The 7,151-nt window shown below is 49.6% G+C and overlaps 1 pseudogene; it reads right to left on the bottom strand.

Moving 5' to 3' along the window:
- Positions 1–3,560: 3,560 nt before the first annotated feature.
- On the bottom strand, positions 3,561–5,604 carry LOC136481572 (leucine-rich repeat receptor protein kinase EMS1-like; annotated as a pseudogene).
- Positions 5,605–7,151: the final 1,547 nt, after the last annotated feature.

Raw genomic sequence — 7,151 nt, 5'->3', positions numbered from 1 at the left:
GGACCTTCATAGGGCCATAGTTGAACTTGAGTTCTCTCATGTTCACTAGCCTCTTCAGGTTCGCACAATAGCTCGTCGAGACTTTGAGTTCATTGAAGAAAGAAATAAGCGTACGCTTTTCTTCCTTGTTCAATGTCCATGATGCAACTAGAAGTTCAAACTGGCCATTCTCTAGCTCCACGGGATGCAGCTCCTTCTTGATTCCCAAGTGTTGCATGTCCAGGCGTGTGGCTAGTGAATCCATCGATGTCACCCCGTTGTCCATCAGGGTGTTAAGAGTGTTAGCACACATATTTTTAGTGATGTGCATGGGATCAAGACAGTGGCGTACACTCAGAAATGGCCAGTAAGGTAGTTTCTAGAAAACCGATTTTTTCTTCCAAACGCTCCCATCAGGCGCTGCTACTGCATTGTCCCCCTTCCCAAGGACAACCTCCAGTTTGTTGAGTTCTTGAAGTATTGCAGCCCGTCTTGATATTTTGGAGCTAAGCGTTTCTCAATATTACCGTTGAAATCTTTTCTGTTCCTGCGGGATGGGTGATCCTTAGGTAGGAACCTACGATGTCCCATATAAACTATCTTTGAGTTATTTGGCAGATTTACTGCATCATTGTCGTCCAAGCACTCAACACATCTAGTATAGCCTTTTGTCTTCTCTACGGACAACGAACCTTGACCTGGCAGGTCGGTGATTGTAGCGATAAGTACTCCCTTGATCGTGACATGTTCCTTTTTGTACTCGTCTCAAACATCTGGCACACCCTTTTCAAACATGTCCACTAGTTCATCGATCACTGGTTTCAGAAACACATCGATGTTATTCCCAGGTTGTCTTGGCCCTTGGATCAGTAGTGGCATCTAGATGTACTACCGCTTCATACAGACCCAAGGGGAAGGTTGTATATACACAACGTCACTGGCCAGGTGCTATGATTGCTTCTAACCTGGTCGAAAGGATTCATCTCATCTGTGCTCAAAGCAAACCAAAGGCGCCTTACCTCTCCACCGATGTCCTTATAGAACATAGTATTGATAGTCCTCTAGTCATGCCCATCGGTGGGGTGCCTCATCATTATATCTTTCTTACGCTCTTCGCCATGCCAGCGCAATAGCTTGGCTGACTTTGCACATGCAAACAACCTATGCACCCGGGGAGCTATAGGGAAATACCAAACGACCTTTACGAGACCTCCTCTGGTCTTGGTACCCTCACCTGACGGCCCTTCCTTGTACCGTGGAGCTTCACACTTGGGGCACTTGTCCAAGTCTTTGTATTTTTCTCTACGGTACAATATGCAATCATTAGAACACGTGTGGATTTTTTCAACCTCGAGGCCGATGGGGTAGATCATTTGCTTGGCTAAGTATGTCTTTTCTGGCAACTTGTTTTTTTCTGGGAGAATTTTCCTTATTATACCTAACAACTGATCGAAGCCCTTATCGCTCAATCCGTTTATCGATTTGAACTCTAACAGCATGATGTCAGCTTCTAGTTTGCTCATTGGACAATTCCTATACAATGGTGTTTTACCATCTTGTCTCATTTTCTCTAGCTTTCTCAGTTGTCTTTCACTAAGACATCCAGTCTCTACATTATATAGCAGCTAAGAAATGCCATCGTTATCCTTGGTGTCGTCAGCTAGCGCGTTCCTAAACACATTATTAACTGTGGCCATAGGTTCCGTACTGACACCGGGTTCCTCGTCAGCATCGTAGATGGCTACGTCAGGCATGTCCACATCATCATCGTTTTCCTGCAGAACATTCACACCAACCTCACCATGCATAGTCCATATCGCATAGTTTGGCATGAACCCCCTGGTAATCATGTGCGATCGTATAGACTCAATTTGACGAAAGTTTCTATGATTCTTGCAATCTCTGCATGGGCAGAACACAGGGTTCCCATTTCCAGCATGGGCTTTAGCATCGGTGATAAACTGGCTGATGCTATGCACGTACCGCTTGTCCATTTAGGACAGATGCATCCACTCTCGATCTATCTCTGCGCCAAAAAATACTAAGATAGTAATTATAAAGAATTAATAAGAAATCGAGCTTCGTGAACAACAATTGTAGATCAAAAGTACCATTTTTGGAAAACATTATTGTACACTAATTATTGGAAAATTGAAATTGGTAGCCCCAGCCCTGTAAATTGAAAATCATAGTAAAAAAACAATTATTGCGCAATAATGAAGAACATATATTCTACTCTACTTCTAAGAACTAATTATAGCATCACATACTAACAATGATGATCTTGATCACCATGGAATAATTAGCAAGGAATTTAAATGTGTTCATAGACACCAACCGTTTGGATGACGGATTCACCACAATTTGAGCCTTGCACAAATGTCCAATTGGAAAAGTGCTCTCTAGAATGGAGAAAGAACTAGAATGAGAATCAAGCAATGTAGCCATCAAAATGAAGCTAATTAAGCAACAAAATCAAAGGAGTGGATGTTTGTTACTAACCTTAAAGCAAAAAGATCAAGCCATTCTTCAAAATCCAAGCACTAGCTTCATGGTGATGAGTAGCCGCAACAATGGAGGAAAGGGTCCAAACGCGTGCCTCTGTTCTTGGGATGGAAGAGACGAGGAAGGAGAGGATGACTGCAGCCCTTTTGTGTTGTAGGCTTATCACCGTCGGTTCTTGGCTAGAACCGACAATGATAGAACCCAATCACTGTCGACTCTTGGCTTAAACCGGCAGTGATGAGTGACCGCCAAAACACTGCCGGTTCAAGCCACAAACTGACAGTGATGTGGTCCTTCACTGCCGGTTTTAGCCCAGCCCCAATCATTTTTTGATTTTCAAGCTCATAACCGGCAGTGAAGGTACATCACTGTCGGTTCTCACAAATCCGGCAGTGATGATGCCGGCAGTGATGTGCAAATCTGGCGTAGTGTAACAAAGAATTCATAACATTATTTCCTCACATGTACGGACTAGAGAGAGAGCGCAACGGTGAAGTCTACAACTACTGTTTTAGAAAATAAATACACAACTAAGTAAACAACATGTGGGACTAGATTTTTGTCAAAAAGAATAGCGGGACTAGATCCATTTGAGAGCTTATCAAACAAACTTTCCACCAAGTGCTCATTGACTGCGTCGGGGTGCCAACAAACGAATGTTGGGCTTCAATGAGTTTGCACTCCAACATCGATTTTGTGCATGTTGTATCGATGTCCCATCTGTTGTAGAGGGCATAGGAAGTGTTTTTCCAAAGTTTACTTCTTTAAAGCAACAACATTAGAAAGCAACAAATTCTTACTTATATAACATGCAAACATAGGAATGAGCTCACCTTATCTTTAACTTTCATGCATTACTACAGAAAACTTCTTTAGAGGCAGGTAAAATGGATTTTCTGGCACAGTTAGATGCGGCGTGCTAGTTGAACTGCCTCTGTTAGAAAAGGGTGGCATCGCTAAGAAACATTTTTGTACTAGTGATGGGCATATCCATAGGTGTAATGTCCTCATCGCTAGAAAAGCTAAAATGTCTTATAATTTGTAATGGAGGGAGTATATCATTACAAATCTATCAACATTAAGGCCAACCGGCACAGTCATTTTCATTCCAAAAAAGAGAGTCCCAAAGACTTGAATTTGAGCATCAACACAGAGTGGTACATCGATCTTGCTATCTCCAAATTTCTGCCACATTATGTGAATTTATTTGTGGAGAAAAATAAGCATGCCTTGTCGCAACCTATGGTAGGCACATCAGGACTGCATGGCCTTTTCCAAGCAGTATCCTTGCCTTTTGTGCAAAAACAACGAAAACATTTCACCTTTTTTCTGCGTTCAGCTTCTTCTGAAGCCTCTACGCAATAATCATACAGTTATTCGAGCACAAATGAAGCACTTGATTTCAATTTCCACATCCTCAAATCTTGTTGAGCATGGCCACAGCCTCCTCCATGGTGGGCCTGTTCTTGGTAGCACTATCGATACACCTGAGTGCAATCTCCAAGAGCCCCTTGGCCTCCTCCATCTCCTTCCCTTGCGCTTGGATGCCCATCCGACGGTCCAGGATCTCCGACACCTGTCCCACACCTATCTTCTCCCTTGCCCAATCCACCAGATTCACCTCCTTGTCGCCCATGCTGTCCTTCATCGGCCAACTTGGCCGGTGTCCAGTGACGATCTCAATGAGCAGCACGCCGAAGCTGTACACATCGGCCTTTGCAGTCGCCCCCACTCCGTCCCATATCTCCGGTGCCACATACCTGTTTTGTATCCCACAAACATCATGCCCAATGAATCTTCATGAAGACAAAATTTAGCATTACTCATGCATTTGTTCATGTACTGTTTTATCTTTAATTTGACCATGCTAATTGCAATCGTAACTATGAATTTGCAATTTCTTCTAACGATCTATATGTTCATGCAAGAAGAGGGCTAATAAGCAAATTAAATGTTCGGATTGTCTATTTGCATACATATACATGTTCATGCAGGGTGAATTTGATTTACCCGGCTGTACCGGCGGCTTGCGTGCTGACGTGGGATTTGGCAGGGCTTCCTCTGACGATCCTAGCGAGGCCGAAGTCGGCGAGCTTGGCCTCGAAGCCTTCCCCGAGGAGGACGTTGCTGGACTTGACGTCGCGGTGCAGCACGGGCGGGCGCCGGCCGTGGTGGAGGAACTCGAGCGCGGCGGCAGCGCCGCGCGCGACGCGGAGCCGCGCAGGCCAGGGCAGCGTCTCGGTGCCGCCGCCGTCCTCGGCGTCGCCACCGTGGAGCCAGGCATCGAGGCTGCCGCGCTCGAGGAGCTCGTAGACGAGGATGCGGTCGCAGCCGGCGGCGCAGTAGCCCAGCAGGCGCGTGAGGTTCGGGTGGCTCAGGCTGCCCAGCACCTCCAGCTCGGCGCGGAACTCGCGGTTGCCGGCGCCCGCGTCGCCGTCGCCGGAGAGGCGCTTCACGGCCACCGCTGCGCCGTCGGGGAGAACGGCGCGGTAGACGAACCCGAAGCTGCCGTCGCCGATGATGTTGTCCGGGGAGAAGCCCCCCGTGGCGGCGGCGAGGTCGGCGAGAGAGAGCTTCAGCAGCGAGGCGTCCGCGGTCGTGCCGTAGAAGGACCACGACGGGCAGTCTGCTGGCGTCGTACCGGCGGGCGCGGGGACCGGGAGCGTTGACGCCGCCGAGGCCGAGCAGCAGAGCTGGCGGCTGCGCGGCTTGAGCTGGCTCTTTCTGCTGTGGCGGCAGAGGAAGGCGAGGAGGAGGCAGGGCACCGCGACGGCGAGTGAGGTCCCCGCGACGACGATCAGCGCGACCAGCGGGGTGTCCATCGCGTGGCCGGCGGCAGCGTGCGTGGAGATCTTGTGGACGCTGCTGTTGGGTGGAAGAGGGAGAGGGAGTGGAGGAGAACGAAGTCGTCCATGGAGTCAACTGTGGTGGCGGGCAGCGGTTGACTTCGTGGCGTGCGGCGACGTCGGGGTCACCATGGATGGCGATTACGGACCTGGACGATGACTTGGACCGATGACTGCTAGTGGAGTCAAGGTTCCACATTATTGCTTCCTTTTTCCACGCCCTGCTTTGAATTCTCTTTTTTAAAGATGCCCTTTATTTATACGTCCGGAGAGATCCCACGGATACGCGTTACATATTCCACGTCAGAATATATTTATTATCTGAATTACTCTCCCTCCAAAGTCCGAACGCCCGCAGCTGCACTCCATTTCCGTGCACCAGTTTCGCCATCTACGCAGGGCGCGCGCTACCTAGACCTTGTCCCCGCGCCTGTGTTTCATGCGCCCAAGTGGGGCTCGTGACGCTTGGACGTCGCCGCAGGGAACTGCTCATGCCCCCTCTCCCTTCACACGCACATTCCATGTGCAACACCCAATCTACTTTTGAAATATCCGGATACAATACATATAACTAAGGATGGAAACAGTCAAACTCGGTCGAAAAACTCCTCAACCGTTTTCTACTTTTACATTTAAAATACGAAAGCAAAAGCGAAAGCGGACAAACCGGACACGAAAATGAACACGAACTTACAGAATATTTAGAATTTTGGAAACGAACCAATTCGAGTAGAATTATGTCGAACACGGTCGGTATGCGAAAATTCAATACGAAATACCGACCCATAGTGCATAGTATTAAACAAGTGCACGACCAAATACATAACAAGTTTACAACTAACAAGTGCATGATCTAGTTCAAGTGCATAGCATTAAACAAGTGCACGACCAAATCCATGATGTCAGGATCACTTTCCATGTCTTTTTCTTCCTCATTGTCCTCCTCAGCGTCATCTTCCCCCTCCTTGTCATTGTCCTCCTCCGTTGCGTGCCTGGGTGGTGTCCAGTGGCGATGGCAAGTGCAGATGAGGGGCGGTGGCGCTGGCAGGTGTAGATGAGGGGCGGCGGCGCTGGCAGGTCGGACTCGGAGGCGAGGCGAGGTGTCGCGCGTGCGCCGTTGTGGAGGTGCCCGTGCCAGATCCGAGGTGGCTCGCCGCGCTCGGGGGTGAGGAAGGGCCGCGCGAGCTCGGGGGTGAGGAAGGGCGTCGGATCTGAGGAGGCTCGCCGGATCTGCTCGCGTGCGCCGTTGTTGTCGCTCCGCCCGTGCGCACTGCCGCCTTTGCCGCCCCACTGAGGAGGCTCGCCGGATCCAAGGAAGGGCGTCGGATCCGCTCGCGTGCGCCGCCATTGCCGCCCTGCTGAGGAGGAGCTCGCCACCGCCGCCGCCTCGGGCGGGCCCACGACTGCGTTGCTCGCGCCGCCCGTAGCTAGGCTGTAGCGTGGGGGAGAGGAGAGGGGAGGGGGCGCGGTGGGAGGGAGAGGGGCGCCTGGGAGGAAGATGGAGAGGGGACGGAGTGCGGCGCCTGGGAGGAAGACAGAGAGGGGGGCGCCGTGACTCGACTTCGCGAGGTAGGCCGGACTGCGGCTGTTGGGAATGAGGGAGTGAGGGTGAGGAATGAAACCCTAACTCTGATATTTATATAAGCCCGAGAGGAGGGGTCGTTATGGGCTTTCACTGGACCAAACCGAATTTGGAATACGGAAGGCTCCGAATAAAATGTAGAAAACTAGAAATCGGTCGAACAAAGCCTAAACCGAATTCGATCCGATTTCGAATTTAGTATTCCATATTTCGAATTCGAATTTAGTATTCCATATTTT

The sequence above is a fragment of the Miscanthus floridulus genome, chromosome 9 (assembly GCF_019320115.1).
Source record: "Miscanthus floridulus cultivar M001 chromosome 9, ASM1932011v1, whole genome shotgun sequence".
NCBI lineage: Eukaryota > Viridiplantae > Streptophyta > Magnoliopsida > Poales > Poaceae > Miscanthus > Miscanthus floridulus.
The sequence above is the reverse complement of the archived record's forward strand: the minus strand, read 5'-3'. Positions and strand labels throughout refer to the sequence as shown.